General features: G+C 43.4%; 1 protein-coding gene across 2 annotated transcripts in view; it reads right to left on the bottom strand.

Moving 5' to 3' along the window:
- The window catches only part of pacsin2 (protein kinase C and casein kinase substrate in neurons 2), a 54,674-nt gene extending 39,693 nt beyond the window's left edge, over positions 1-14,981 (bottom strand). Inside the window, exon 1 of one of the 2 annotated variants that reach the window (XM_060903129.1) lies at positions 14,859-14,981. The gene's annotated coding sequence lies outside the window, so the exon portion shown is untranslated. The remainder of the gene's footprint in view (positions 1-14,858) is intronic. The other variant, XM_060903128.1, reaches the window with a different exon arrangement.
- Between the last annotated feature and the right edge of the window lie 1,810 nt (positions 14,982-16,791).

The raw sequence follows: 16,791 nt of genomic DNA, 5'->3' as shown, positions 1-16,791 counted from the left end.
CTACGGGGTGCAACTATGTTATTTTGTACATTAAGTCCTTCAAACGAACATGTAACTCAAACAAAAAAACATTCGGCGACATACTGTACATGGCTCATAATAAAACACCAATAGCCTACTGCGCGCATTATTTGAAGGGCATACGACGAGCCTTGCGCTCCGCGAACTCGTCCACGATGCTCTGTATGTCACTGATTCAGTGAGCTTTTAAGCGGTAGTCTCACGACCCGGATAGTAAACAATAAACATGGAGGACATGGAGTCGTTAGTGTTGCTGGTCTTGGTGCTGTGGCTTGTCGTCACCTACAACGCCAACAGATACTGGCAAGAGCGTATAGATGAGGCGAGGCGCATAAGGCTTCAGAAATTCTCGTAATTCATAATTCTTCTCCTTCCGGGTTTGCGGTGTTTACAGATCCCAGCGCGCTCGCGGGGCGTGTGTGGGCATGTGAAGACACTCCTCCTCACCAATCAGTGCACAGGGGAGTGTCTGCTCACGCCCCCAACCTCACTCGGCACGGCTTGGCTCGCTTCAGCCCCACTCCAAAACGGTGCGAGTTTTAGGGGCTAAGCAGGGCTGAAACGAGCCGAGTCGTGCTGGTTTTTGGTAGTCGAAACGCGAGCCGTGTCGGGCTGAAGTGAGCTGAAGCGAGCTGAAGTGAGCTGAAAAAGGGTAGTGGAAAAGGGCCATAAGTAACCAAAGGGCATGAGGCATCTGTGTCAGATTTCTCGACTATGCTCACTGGTCGAGTGAGCAATTAGTTCTTTGGTTTAAAAGAGAGCCCTGCTGTTTGGCTGTGCTCAAAAGGCAGGTTGCTTATTCTTTCATGTTTACTGTACTTAACAGTGACTTAATTGTGTTTGCTGGTGGTAGCAGTCCTCTTGCTTCACACGTATTTAGCAAAGTGTGACGAGTTGTTTCTTTAAAGTGGTGGTGTAGCTTTAGTTGGCATTAGCATTAACACTTATTGCTTTGGCATGTGGTATCGATGTGAACACAGACTAGGGCTTTTGGTTTGGGCTTCAGTAAACCTAATGTGGTTTCTCTACACATCACCAAGTTTATATTTCTGGCTACACCCATTGATTCACTTGTAAAACAAAATAATTGAATACAGAATTTAAAAAAAAAAAAAAACACACAACATGCAAATAATCAACTGACAAATCCGCTATGAACAATTAGTCAACCATCATCTAAAAGGAAGCTTAGCGACAGTGCTTACTGTTTATCTGATGTTTGCTCACTCTTCTCAGAATATTTTTGTGACTTTTTTTCTACTTTCCCCATTTCTTTTTCCAAGATAAAATAGGTAAGCCTGGTCAATGTGCAGATCAAGGTAATTTCAGTGCTGGTCTATATCAAGTTATTGCCACTTCACAATTAGTCCCTCGAATATTGCTGCAAATCCAACATGCACATGCACCTTGGCTTTTAAAGGTGACCATATATTCAGCACAGTCAGGAGATCCCCTTACAGCGCGCAAAAAAAAAAAATCCAGCCAGGTTCTCTCTCTCTCGTTTTTTTTTTTTTTGGGGGGGGGGGGGGGGGGAATGACGACTGATGATGAGCCTGTGTGTCTGCTTTAGCTGATTCATCACACCTCTGAGCAATATTATCATGAATCAGCAGCAGCTTCTAGTTCCCTCCTAATGAACATAAACACACATTTACATCCTTGACAACAAATCAACAGTGCGACATTGTTTTGGTAACTACGTAACAGATCCTCAAAACATCACACAGACCAGCAACATTTTACACAAGAATGCACTTAACAGGGAGCAATGAAGTATTTAATCCCAACGCTTCCATCTACAGTGGCTTATTTGGTGGTAATATTCCTGATAACACGGAGATGGTTTCAGTATTTTGCAGCAAACGTTCAAAATGTATTATCCGAACAGGCCAGTCTTGGAGTCAGGTCCGTCAGAAAGGACAGTTTAAAAAGTAAGGTCAACCAAACATGGAGAAAATACAGAAACAGCCCTAAATTAGTAGCTTAAAACATTGTGTCTCACATTTTTTGCTGATCTAAATATCCATAACACAACACTTTCCTGCAGCACTACAGTTCTGTCCTTTCGCTCAGTTTAGCACTGCACATCTAGAACTGGACCAAAACTACGTCACTCAGATGGTCTTGAACTGATTATTTTTGGGGCCCAAGGTTGATTACTGTGTTCTCGCCTCTCCAAATGAACCGCACTGAGGAGGAAAATATTCCACGGTTACACTTAGATGGGATAAAAGCAACATATGTGAAAGCACCCTGAGTATCAATAGCTACAATTACATTATTGCTGATTAATAATGTTAATAAATATGACGGACTTAAGTGGAATTAAAAAAAAAAAAAAAAAAAAAAAAAAAAAAAAAATTTATGGATACACCTTAATCCAAGTAAAAACGTTACTGAGCTCACAAAGTTTATACCGCATGTAAACATAGCTATTGATACATAATCTGAACACAATTTAGGCCAAGTTTACATTAGACCATATCTGTCTCGTTTTCTTCGCGGATGCACTGTCCGTTTACATTAAAACGCCTGGAAACGGGAATCCGCCAGGGTCCACGTATTCAATCCAGATCGTGTCAGCTCCGGTGCTGTGTAAACATTGAGATACGCGGATGCGCTGTGCTGAGCTCTAGCTGGCGTCGTCATTGGACAACGTCACTGTGACATCCACCTTCCTGATTCGCTGGCGTTGGTCATGTGACGCGACTGCTGAAAAACGGCGCGGACTTCCACCTTGTATCACCTTTCATTAAAGAGTATAAAAGTATGAAAATACTGCAAATACTGCCCATTGTGTAGTTATGATTGTCTTTAGGCTTGCCATCCTTCCACTTGCAAGTGGTAAGTGACGCGCATGCCTGATATGCACTGGGATCACACACACAGCGGCTCAGTCCCGAATCACTGCTTGTGCGCTTCACTCGCGCGCTCTGTGAGCTGCGCAGGGCCGGAGTGCGCACCCTCCAGAGGGCACTTGCTGCTCAGGACGGAGTGATTTGGAGCGCAGGATGCCTGCAGAGCCGAGCGTATCCGTGTATTGGCGTTGCTGTGTGCACGCGAATCGTGTATTGGCATTGCTGTGTGCACGCGAATCGTTTTAAAAACGTTAATTTGATGATCCGCTGATACGGTCTAATGTAAACCCCACCTCAGTATCCTTCACTCTGACAATCTCACAGACCACGCCTCTTTTACTGGGAGTGACAGGCTCACGGAGATGGTTTTGATTCAGTTGTTCTGGTTTTCTGACTTTAGCCCAACACACGCCGTTTAAAATCAGTGCAGCTGTATCCCAAATATTAAGTCTGAAGCACTAATTAGAAATCAATAAAAACTTTACACTGCTAGACTCTAAGGCTACGTTTACACTAGACCGTATCTGTCTCGTTTTCTTCGCGGACGCACTGTCCGTTTACATTAACCCCCCTGAAAAAGCGGGGAAACGGGAATCTGCCAGCGTCCACGTATTCAATCTAGATCGTATCAGCTCCGGTGCTGTGTAAACATTGAGAATACGCGAATACGCTGTGCTGAGCTCTAGCTGGCGTCTCATTGGACAACGTCACTGTGACATCCACCTTCCTGATTCGCTGGCGTTGGTCATGTGACGCGACTGCTGAAAAACGGCGCAGACTTCCGCCTTGTATCACCTTTCATTAAAGAGTATAAAAGTATGAAAATACTGCAAATACTGATGTAAATACTGCCCATTGTGTAGTTATGATTGTCTTTAGGCTTGCCATCCTTCCACTTGCAAGTAGTAAGTGATGTGCACTGAGATCACACACACAGCGGCTCAGTCCCGAATCGTGGCTTGTTCACTTCACTCGCGCGCTCTGTGAGCTGCGCAGGGCCGGAGTGCGCACCCTCCAGAGGGCACTCGCTGTTCAGGGTGGAGTGATTTGGAGCGCAGGATGCCTGCGGAGCCGAGCGTATCCGCGTATTGGTGTTGCTGTGTGCACGGCTAACGGTTTTAGTGTCAACGCGAATCGTTTTAAGAACGTTAATCTGATGATCCGCTGATTCGACGTAATGTAAACGTAGCCTAAAATGGAGAATCAGTCACTTACGCATTTATAATCCAATTCACAGTAGGGGTGGACAAATCAGAAACTCATTAGTCTATGGAGTAAATAAACTCTCCAGTGTATTTGCCTAGTACCATGATTTGTTTTGCCCATTAACATAACTGAGCACGCTAAAAAGTGACAGCTAACATAATACTGTAATATTTGGCAAGAAAGGTAAAGCATTATTCGAGACTAAGAGAAACTAAGGCATATAATTATTATCCTCTTCTAACAATGTTTCTATAGTACATCCTGTTTGCTTCCGCAACAAACATAAATACACCTAGCAAAAATAGTTCCACTGCTAACCAGATCACCTGGAATAACCTATATACTAAATGAAAACTTGTGTTTTGCAATAGTCAAAGTAGTAGTGTTTTTATTTTTTCTTTTTGCCAGGCAACTATGAAGATAAAAACAAAACCACAGCCTGGACCCAAAAATAATCTTGTCCAAAGCTGCTGCTTTGTTGACCCCTGCTGCAGACTGGTTGGCAAACACAGCAGCACTGGTGCAGTTTGCTCATTATATAAAGCCTCGGTCACAACCGGCCGTACATGCTCCTACGGCCGGTCTACGTGCAAAAAACGCATGGAGGGCGCGCATGTGACGTGCTGATTTTCGAGCCGTAGACTGGCCGCAGAGGTTCTTTGTCATGTCAAACAAACTCTACGGGCGCTTATGTTTTTTTCAGGTTGCAAGACAAACTTACGGCCAACGTGCGTCTTTCTCCACGAACAATAAAAAAAACCCCGCAATTTGGGAAACGTCAAAAATCGTACGGCCAAAAAAAAAAAAATCGTACGTCCGGTTGTGACCTAGGCTTAAGAGTAAAAAGAACTGAGGTGTAACTTTTAAAGCAACTGAAGGGCAAACAGTACTGCACATACATTCATGGAGCACTTAATTAGGAACAAAAAATTACTACTGGATAGGGCCTCCCTTTGCTCTCAAAACAGCCTCAATTCTTTGTTGCATGGACTCCACAATATGTGAAACTTTCCTTTATGATTCTGGTCCATATTGACATAACACCATGCAATTCCTGAAGACTTTTCAGGTGCACTTTCCACAACAATACTCAGTCTCTGGCATACATGTGATGATCGATTGGTACCAACTAGGGCTGCAACGATTCATCACGGTGCACCGAAAATTGAGTTCATACCTGCTGTACCAATTATTGATCTATGTAGTTGTATTTTTGGTTTGATTCAGCAACATTTTTAATTTTTACTGGTTTATAAACGCACTTATCACGTAACCATTACACTTACATCGATGCAAGAAAGTGATCAGCTGGAATAGAGCAAAGCTTTACTTCTAAATAAACCATGCAGTTTGATTGGTTTGGGTCCTTGCTCTTGCCTGACCAGAAAAGCCAACACTTTACATCGCAACGCTGTTGCTGGGCACCAAAACGGTGGAAGCCAAGCTTAAAGATCCTTCGTCTCATCTTAAATCGAAAGTTTGGCTACATTTTGGGTTTCGAGAAGACATGAAGGACATTGCAACGTACCGCACGTTATGGTGATGTGAAGTATAAGGGCGCGTCAACTACAAACCTCGCAAATCATTGAAAGCGAAAACAACGTGGATGTAAACGAAGTAAGTGCCACCGAAATGAAAGTGTTACGAAAGTAGTAAAACTAGGAAGCGGGGACAGTTAAAACTGACTGATGTGATTTACTTTACCTGTCATCAGTTAGAGTTTAGAGCCAAAGTTACACACACAAAAAAAAAAAAAAAAAAGGAGTTTTACATGTTGCTGAATTACTACTGTTACTTGTACTAGTGTACTGACAGTACTGATTGAAATGTTATGAATATGCATAAATATTAAATAAATCTTTGAAGAGGAAGGTATTTGTGAGTGAGCATGACTGATACTCACTGCTCTGTGCTCAGGAATTCATCAATTCAAGTTGCCAAAATATCCTTATTTTAACTTCTTGTATATTTTAAGCATTTTACACTTATATATCCTGCTCCCTAGTCAGCATTTGGAAAGTTTTCATCTTTCCAGACAAATTTCAATGGGATTTTGTTAAAGTTTAAAATCTGAGGTTTGTGTGTCCTTTATATTTAGTTGCAGAATCGAATGGTCTGAATCGTGAATCAAATAGAATCATCTCTTAGTGAATTGTTGCAGCCCTAGTACCAACAAAGCGTGCCAAGAAAACATTGCCCACACCATTACAACACCTCCATCAGCCTGAACTGTTGAAACAAGGCAGGTCAGGTCCATGGATTCATGCTATTGGTGCCAAATTCTGACTGTACTATCTGTGTACCTCAGTAGAAATCAAGATTCATCAAACCAGGCTACATTTTTCTCGTCTTCAACCGTTTGGCGAGTTTGTGCCCACTGCAGCCTCAGATTCTTGTTCTTGGCTGGCAGAAGTGGAACCTGATGTGGTCTTCTGCTGTTGTATTCCATCCACCTCAAGGTTTGATTAACTTTGCATTCTGAGATGCTTTTCTGCTCAGCACAATTGTACAAAGTGATTATCCGAATTATCCATAGCTTTAGGCCCTGTCCACACGGCAACGGATTCAGGTGAATCTGATAAAATTGTTTATCGTTTCGGCCTGGCGTCCACACGGCACCGGCGTTTTGGGTGCCCCAAAATGAAATCTTTTGAGAATGGGTTCCAGAGTGGAAAGATCTGGCAACGGCGCCGTTGCAAAGTCGTCTGGATGAGTAGAACAGATTTGTTTACGATGACGTCACAACCACATGTGCTTCACGCCGGGTAGAAATGTAACGAACTCGATGCGAGTTGTTAACAAATCCTACAACTTGGTTCATGAAACGCGCTTACAAAATATTTTCACTGTGAATATTTATTGTGTAATGGTGAAAAGTGAGAGAGTCAATCCCGCCAGCAAAAATAGGGAAAAAAAAGGAGCGATCTCACCTCTTCAGATGTTGGTTTAAGTCCTACAATACATTCCTCAAAAAGGGCGTAGAAGAACAAAGTAATCCATCAACATGTAGCATTCAATTTATTCCGGACCATTAAAGACGCCGCCTTCCGCATAGAATCATGTGTCATCCTCGCCGCCATATTGGATGGGTCAAAGCGGAGAATAAAAATGCCTCATTCATGTGCTGCGTTTAACTGTACCAACAGGTTTGCCGTCCAAACGAGATCACATGGGATTACCTTTCACAGGTGAGACTGGAAAAATACTTTTCATTGTATTTGGTCATTATAACAATTTTACGAACAGATTTTTCTGACTTTGTGGCTAATATGAAGTCTCGCGCATAATAGTTTAAGTGCATGCGTCCTTACTTCTATTGTTGTGGTGTCTCCGATGGGACCATCTTACAGCGCACCTAGAGGTGTGGCATGTGTATTGCATCGTTTTCAGCAAGCGTTGCGTTGCCATATGTACCTGATATTTTACTGATCCGTTGCCCATGTGGACGCGATATATTTTTTTTAAATCTCATTGCCGTTGTCGTGAGGATGTAGCCTTAATGATAGCTTCAACCAGTCTGGCCATTGTCCATTGACCGCACTCATCAACAAGGCGTTTTCATCTGCAGAACTGTCGCTCACTGGGTGCTTTTCCTTTATTGTACTATTGAGTAAATTCTAGAGACTGTTGTATGAGAAAATCCCAAGAGACTTGTACAGGCACGTCACTCACAGAAAGACATCGGAAAAATGCGATGAACATGAACGCTTGCAGCCTGATTGCTGCATTAGCACATCAAAAACACTCACATAGACCACTCTGACACAATTACAAGAGTCCACACACACACACACACACACACATCAGTCTTTTACTGAAAAGAATGAGGACAGAAGGCAGCCCAACACTCAATAAGCCTCATTAAGAGTTTTCATTATGCAGCAGGATTCTTAAGAAATTACGACACACAAAGCAAACACAGGCCCCTACAGAGAGAGTACTCAATCATGTGAGCACTGTTTAAAAGACCAGAGGGCGAAGGCACTCTGATAAGAACTGAAGTCAGGGAGACTCCTGATTAATCCAAGTTCTCTGTGTGCTACAACTCAAACCTGCGTAAAGTGCAGATTCCAGACACTATGATTAATGAAATCAGACAGACCTATTCCACAATCTGAGTGCCTCAGACCTCATCACAAAATATTTGACTGAGTTTCCCAAAAACCATGTTGAATGCTTGGTGATGTTACATATTTCTGGTGGAGGAAAGGGTAATATGCGTATTATTGCCATCAAGAAACTTATCAAGATTGAATATATTTTAGCAAATGTGTCCGAGTATGACAAACAAAAGATAAGGACAGATAAGATGAAAGCAGGATTTTTAAGTCAGACTTTCACAAAAACAGTCACTGAAAATTAAATAAAGTGCAAATTTCTCAATTATCTATCCTTTGTGAAACTTTTATCCTTCAAGGACTGCTTAATTTAAAAAAGGTCCTTGAAACATCATAGATCATTTTTACAACTTGGGGGAGCCAAACCTGGGCATCTTGTAATTAAATTACCTACGTCAAACCTTCAAACACAGCATTACAGTAAACTTAGGCTACAGTTACACTATAGCTCACGATGGATTTGTGAATACTTTTGGCAATGAAAAATTGGGAGCATCACCACCAATCTTGTGATGCCCAACAAATGTTCTCTGAGCTTCAGGAGTTGTTTTTTGGCATGTCTCCACCTCATGAGTGGCTAAAAATGTCACGAAAAATTTCAATGCATGCACTGAACTAAGCAGCGGATACTCGCAGATGGGTTTAAGAATCTTTCACGAAGCTCAGGGAAGCGCCGCCACCAAACGCCTCATTTTCATCGAGCTGTAGTGTGACTGTAGCCTGTTTTTGCTGGTGAATAACAAACCATATTAAACTTAATTTCACAGAAAGGGCCAATTATTCTAGCTTCTGGTCATATAGACCCTTTTCACTCACGTGACCTTCGTAAACGCGACCGCCATTTTGGACATGAAGAAATAACGGTTTATGGCACAGACCCTTTCGGTTCTCGCTCATCTAGCTGCTACAATGACTGCTTAGACTGCAACAATAATACCTAACACACATTTAAGTATCCGTCGTAAAGACGTGAAACTCGTCGAATGACGAGTGTGTTCATTGATAAGCTAACACAATCTAAGGTGGGGTTTACATTAGACCGTATCAGCGGATCATCAGATTAACGTTTTTAAAAACGATTAGCGTGCACACAGCAACGCCAATACACGGATACGCTAATCACATGACTAATTCGGCACGCAAGTTGAGAAATGTGTCAGTGCGGCTCATCGCTTCCTCCTCAGCGGCTGCGCTCCAAATCACTCCGCCCTGAACAGCGAGTGCCCTCTGGAGGGTGCGCACTCCGGCCCTGCGCAGCTCACAGAGCGCGCGCGAGTGAAGTGCACGAGCAGTGATTCGGGACTGAGCCGCTGTGCGCAAGTCACTTACCACTTGCAAGTGGAAGGATGGCAAGCCTAAAGACAATCATAACTACACAATGGGCAGTATTTGCATCAGTATTTGCAGTATTTTCATACTTTTATACTCTTTAATGAAAGGTGATACAAGGCGGAAGTCCGCGCCGTTTTTCAGCAGTCGCATCACATGACCAACGCCAACGAATCAGGAAGGTGGATGTCACAGTGACGTTGTCCAATGACGACGCCAGCTAGAGCTCAGCACAGCGTATCCGCGTATTCTCAATGTTTACACAGCACCGGACCAGACATGATCTGGATCGAATACGTGGACCCTGGCGGATTCCCGTTTCCAGGCGTTTTAATGTAAATGGACAGTGCATCCGCGAAGAAAACGAGACAGATACGGTCTAATGTAAACTTGGCCTAAAAGTAGACATACCATCACACTGCCCTGGCGCTGTGTACAGTTTACCTTCTATGGTTTGTGCACTCACTATTTGCCATTACTTTCTCCAACCCAGTGTTCGAACTATGCCGATATTTTCGGGGGGGGGGTGCTTGCGCTTGTCTCAGAGCGCGGATCTCCAAACATATGAGAAGCCTATCTTACGCACATATCACGCGGACTCCACACCTCCACACACGCATCGCATCTGAAGTCATAACTCATCAGGGGAAATCGTGTCCGCATTGGCATGTTCAAAAAACAACCTCGCGTCAACAATGATACCACACGCAAGAAAAAAAAAAAAAACAGTCAGGCTACTCAACACATCTGATCCACAGCAGCACCAAAGCATCACTGGAAATCATGTCAACAACCAATCTTCCATTTCAACACGCGTCAACAAACAAATGGCACCACAAACATGAACGAATCGGTCAGGCTACCGATTCCAAACCCACAGCAGACGAATAATTAAATGCATCTTACCTTAAAGCAGAATCGACCACAAAGGAAGTGTGTTGGCACTTTTGGCACACTTCCTTTCTACTAGTTTGTCCCCCCAACCTGGCAGCAGCAGTCATTGTCATATCGGTTTATTTTATCTTTGATGTAAACACTTCGGATATGCAAATGCTTCCCGTTACACATGATTGCTATGTCAATAAACATCATTTTGCCAATATTTTAGAGACCATCCATCTTCTCCGTCGGTCAGCATCTGTCGGGATCCGATAAAATGATAAATCTTGCCTTGTGTTGATGGTTACTACATCCAGGTGCACAACAATATAATGGCATGATGGAAGTCTTGCTGAAAGTAAAAACTTTCTTTGATGGCTATATTCCTTTCGATGCTTCGCCATCGTTCCTCGTTGTTGGCTGTGGTAGACTACTGGTAGTTCATGTCCAAAATGGCGGCCGCGTTTGTCGTGACGTCACGTGGGAAGGGTCTATACATGTAGCTACACTGGTGCGTGAAAAATATCTATATATGACTTTCCAATAAAATAAGAAACCAAGTCACACTGCTGGCTTATATCCAATACAATAATTTTTCCAGAATAAAATGACTCAATTTCCTCCACCACAAAACACATCTGCCTAGGAGTAAAAGAGCCTGTAAATGCTCAATCTGTGGTAATCAAATTACCGTGCGAGTCAACTGGAAGCAAACAAATAGGGAATATCAATGAGAAGAACTAAACAAAATCTACAACCATGATTCACAGCCATCCAGATATTTAACAGGTGTTTAAAACTTAAAAACACCAATAATTTTGTTCCAGGATTTTACTGCGCAATATTCTGATTTCAGAAAAACCTTTCCCCATACCAACCTGTAGTATCAATCACATGTGGATATATGAAAAGTCTCATTTGTCAACACTCAGTACGTTTACATGCACATCCAAATCGAGCTGCTGTCGGTAATCGAGCAAAGGGTCCCAGCAGGGGTGCCAGAGAAATCCAATCCTACATGCACACAAGGAAATCGAGCTATTGTGTGAGGTACATTGTGCACCCGAGCCACAGGTGGCGCTACACGCCCCATCGTGTTGGTACACTTCCGGTTGTCGTCATGAAGAGCTATTCAAGAGTGTAAACAAAGTTATCAGTTCCGTGGTTTCCATTGCGCGTTTTTCTCCCGTCCATGAATTTTAATATATTCAACTCCTTAAGCTGAATGAACATGAACTCTGTCTCCTCATTGCTCCAGAAGTGCACGTTTCTGCTCGTCATTTTCTCTTCTTCGTTTGTTCCTCCTGACCTCTTCTGCTGCTCGCTACTACTGTTGTCATGCCGACCGAGGCTGTTGTGTTTCACGCTTGTGGTCTCGTCACTCGTCACTTTCGGAAGGGGCAGTGCTGAAGTAAGTAGCTCGACTACGTAGCTCAATAGGGTTACATGCACTAAGTAGCTCGGCAAAAATCGCATAATCTAGGTCGTGTAGCTCAATTACGAGAAATCAAGTTCGGTTCAATTTCAGCCTAGCTAAGGTGTATCCATGGCATTCAGAACTTCGATTTCAGTCGAGTAACGGCAGAAATTCGATTTTCTCTATGTGCATATAAACGCACTCAGTGTCAAAAGGTGTGTATTTATACCACAGGAGTGATAGCGTTCCGGCGCCGTGCCGGATTTCCGGCGTACCGTGGCTGGGGAAAAATAAATAAATCTAGTTCGCCCATTGTCCTGTGTCATTCTGAGATGCGCAGATAGACAGTAAAGGGAATTCGGAATTCCCTTTACTGTCTATCTGCGCATCTCAGAATGACACAGGACAATGGGCGAACTAGATTTTTTTTTTTCCCCCAGCCACGGTACGCCGGAAATCCGGCGCGGCGCCGGAACGCTATCACCCCTGATACCAGCACTATTTGAACACTTCTTACGTAATGATTGTAAAAAGTCACTAACAAAAACCAACAAGCCTTTCCAATGAGGCGACTTCTCAACTTTTTAACCTTATTGGGAAATTTCTCCTGCATCCTTGTGGAGACACAATTCAGCCAAGGCTCACCGACCCTACATGACCTCATTAATTCCCTCGTGCAATTCTGAGTAAGCGTCCCTTGTGCAGCTGTACAGTCAACTACAAACAGATCACATTTTTGGGAACATAATCAGACATTTTTTGTACAACAACTACTCAGCCTGGACTACAAACATTCCCTCGGTTTCAGTCAGCACCCTAGCTGCTTTAGCTGCCACAGTGCAGAGCCAAAGTGTACAGTTTGCTCATTTCATGATAACACAGGCTGCTAACTCATGCCATCATTACAAATATAGTCAGACAATCTTCAAGGGTAAGTGTTCTGTCATTTCTGATATCTGCGTGACTGGATAGAGCAGCGTTTCTCAACCTTTTTTCAGTCACAGCACCCTTCAGAAGTATGCAAATTCTCAAGGCACCCCCATATAAAATATACGCAGTCATGCTGACCATACACTGACCCCACGCTGACCCCAGCAGTGATGTTGTGACATGGGAAAGGGGGCCGTGAGACAAATTTTGATGATGCATAAGTCGGCGATGATCTGCATTAGTGTAACTATCGTTTTTTGGAATTTTAATTCATTTTATTTATTTCAATGTTAGAATATATAATGCGGGCAGCATGGTGGTGTAGTGGTTAGCGCTGTCGCCTCACAGCAAGAAGGTCCAGGTTCGAGCCCCGTGGCCGACGAGGGCCTTTCTGTGTGGAGTTTGCATGTTCTCCTTGCGTCTGCGTGGGTTTCCTCCGGGTGCTCCGGTTCCCCCCACAATCCAAAGACATGCAGGTTAGGTTAACTGGTGACTAAGTTGACCATAGGTGTGAATGGTTGTCTGTGTTTATGCGTCAGCCCTGTGATGACCTGGCGACTTGTCCAGGGTGTACCCTGCCTTTCGCCCGTAGTCAGCTGGGATAGGCTCCAGCTTACTTGCGACCCTGTAGAACAGGATAAAGCGGCTACAGATAATGAGATGCGAATATATAATTTTTTGACGGCACCCCACTTGAGAAAGGCTAGGATAGAGGATGGAACGACTGATGATGGAATGACAGACGCCTGTGTGCCTGTGAAGATGGATCTGTCCTTGTCTCACCTCCCCAGCATTCTAGTACAGAGGAAAAGAATAAATACGTCATAATGAAGGGAAACACTATAAATAACAGAGGGGAAATGTTGGACATCATGACTGTGGGCTTTTCCAGCTTACTTCCTGATTCCCCCTACACTGAGCCTGATGCTCTTATTCTCAACAAAAGCAGGAACCGCTGTGGCACAAGGGTGCTTTCACTTCTTCTTCACCCATAAGCGCTGTACATCAGATGGAAAATGCTTTTTAAAATCAGTCGTACCAAAACGCTAAACTGTTTGCCTCAAGGTTACGCTTTATCAAAGTCAAGATTAACAAATACAAGCTTAGATTGTACGCCCATTTTTTTGTCATGAGAGCTGTTTCACATCCTTCAAGGTTATGTTAGGACTGCAGTGTGTACACTTTTACATAAAAATAAGGTAGCCTAAGACAAACTTCTATCAACCTAAGCTTAAATCAACATTCTGAGCATCTCTCGCACAGTTACATACAGGTTATCTAGTTCAAGACGTATTCTGAGTAAGGTGTATACAGGAAAAAACACATTGTCAAGGGGCTTCTGACAGAAACCCGAAGTCTGGTCTGAAACGGCTCAATGCTCTCTTTACAAGTGCACTACATGAGGTCTAAAAAAACGGCTTCTACGCCTAAAATAGTTCACTAAATATCCAGCAGGAGGGGGATTTGGTATGAAACCCATGAAAACGTTAAAACTGCCCTGCCCCGCCTTTCTAAAACTGATTTAGTCAGCTGTCGCAACACAAAACACCCAGCCTAATATGTAAGGAAGAAAAACACAAAAAATAAAAAGCAAGAACTTAAAATCTCACACAATACTTGTTTAAAAAAAAAGGTGGCAGAGGAATATACTACACAGTGGTGCAATGACACTGGCGTGACTGTTCATGTCAGAAAGAAAGCATGGTTTGTACGTTTAACACGTTTGTTTAGATAATTACAACTCCTGTAGCAGTTCAATTTCTTTTTATACACCTGAAAAAGGGTTTTAAAGCCCTTAACTTCGAGATAAACATGAAGTAGTCTAGTTAGTTAGCGCACACATTTACTGCCATAAGTTTTATACTGTACTTTGTGTATTTAACTGTCATATAGGTGACATAACGTTTATATAAACTTTGGTTGCTAGGGAAAAAAAGTTAGCAAGTAATCTCACACAGAATAACCGTAGTTTAATGCAGCTAAGTAAGCTAGCTACTAACGTTAGCTGGCTATATGATTCACTGACTTGCACAAAACCATTTTTAAAGACAAAAACGGCTCCAGACAAACTATAAACACAGTATTAGACATCTACTTTACCTTGGTCCAATCTGAATGACAAATTATGCGGAAATGCTGAATCTTGTTTGATATGTCGTACACCTCAGACCCCCGTTTTTCATGGCCGAATGCTTAGAGGGAAGCAGCAGCAGGAGGATCTACTGATGACTCGTGAACGAATCGATTCCTTTTGAATGACTCTTTTATTTCAAGGAAGTCGTGAGAATCGATTCATTAGAACGAATAAGAATTATCAAGTGTTGCATTTTTTTTAATTATTATATTATGATATGTTAAACATTGCATCACGGAAGGGTCGGACTGACAGCCTATAGATTGTTCCTGCATATTGTTCTTCTTGGTGCTTGAGGAAATGAATCAAAAACCGGGTAGTTCAAAACGCAAATGAATGAAGTGAATCGTAATGCTCGGTTCTAACAGGATCCTCATCTGGGAGGCAGGGTTGCCAGATATGATTTCATCTCGTCTCATTAACTCTAGGCGCTTTATCCTGTTCTACAGGGTCGCAGGCAAGCTGGAGCCTATCCCAGCTGACTACGGGTGAAAGGTGGGGTACACCCTGGACAAGTCGCCAGGTCATCACAGGGCTGACACATAGACACAGACAACCATTCACACTCACATTCACACCTACGGTCAATTTAGAGTCACCAGTTAACCTAACCTGCATGTCTTTGGACTGTGGGGAAAACCGGAGCACCCGGAGGAAACCCACGCGGACACGGGGAGAACGTGCAAACTCCGCACAGAAAGGCTCTCGCCGGCCACGGGGCTCGAACCCGGACCTTCTTGCTGCGAGGCCACAGCGCTAGCCACTACACCACCGTGCCGCCCATCATAATTATGATATACACAAAATATCTCAGGCGGCACGGTGGTGTAGTGGTTAGCGCTGTCGCCTCACAGCAAGAAGGTCCTGGGTTCGAGCCCCGGGGCCGGCGAGGGCCTTTCTGTGCGGAGTTTGCATGTTGTCCGCGTGGGTTTCCTCTGGGTGCTCCGGTTTCCCCCACAGTCCAAAGACATGCAGGTTAGGTTAACTGGTGACTCTAAATTGACCGTGAATGTGAGTGTGAATGGTTGTCTGTGTCTATGTGTCAGCCCTGTGATGACCTGGCGACTTGTCCAGGGTGTACCCCGCCTTTCGCCCGTAGTCAGCTCCAGCTTGTCTGCGACCCTGTAGAAGGATAAAGCGGCTAGAGATAATGAGATGAGATGACAAAATATCTCATATATTGTAGAAAGTAGTGTATATACATAATTTATTATGTATATGAAAACAAACTTTGGTTTCAATTTGAATCTGAGCCAGAGGAAGCCCGGAATAATTCAGGAAACTAGAAGAAGGCCCTGGAATATTACATTTAGCAGACACACTTATCAAGAGCGACATACAACACACCCAGAGCAGCATGGGGGGCAGTTGTGGGTTAGGTGGCTTGCTCAAGGACACATCAGCTATTCCTGCTAGCTCAAACCAGGGACCTTTTGGGCCCAAAGCTGTGTCTCTAACCATTAGGCTATGGCTTCCCCTAGATGTGTCTTAAAGCAAGTACAGGGGAACTGGACTTCTAGATGTTTTGTCCCTGATGTAGGATAGTCTAGTCATGAACTACAAGGAGCAGTAGACACATGGCTTATCAAGACTTTCTGTAGCTCTGTACAAATCTGCCAAGCCTTTCAAACAAACCATTTCAACTAAGCTCAGGATCAAACCACGGACCCTGGAGCTATAAGGTGGCAATATTACCCACTGCACCATGGTATGGTTCACTAATGCCAACATCAGTAGACACAATATATTTGTCTTTCACCATGTCAGATAATGCTGACTAAAGTCTGACACCCTCTCATATCTAAGGACAATGTGTCATTCATCAGAGTTATGCCAGCTTTAGACCAAATTACTTTTCAAATGATTATCTATGATTTTGCGATGACCTTGCAAACACGA

The sequence above is a fragment of the Neoarius graeffei genome, chromosome 21, assembly GCF_027579695.1.
Source record: "Neoarius graeffei isolate fNeoGra1 chromosome 21, fNeoGra1.pri, whole genome shotgun sequence".
NCBI classification, from domain to species: Eukaryota; Metazoa; Chordata; class Actinopteri; order Siluriformes; family Ariidae; genus Neoarius; species Neoarius graeffei.
The sequence above is the reverse complement of the archived record's forward strand: the minus strand, read 5'-3'. Positions and strand labels throughout refer to the sequence as shown.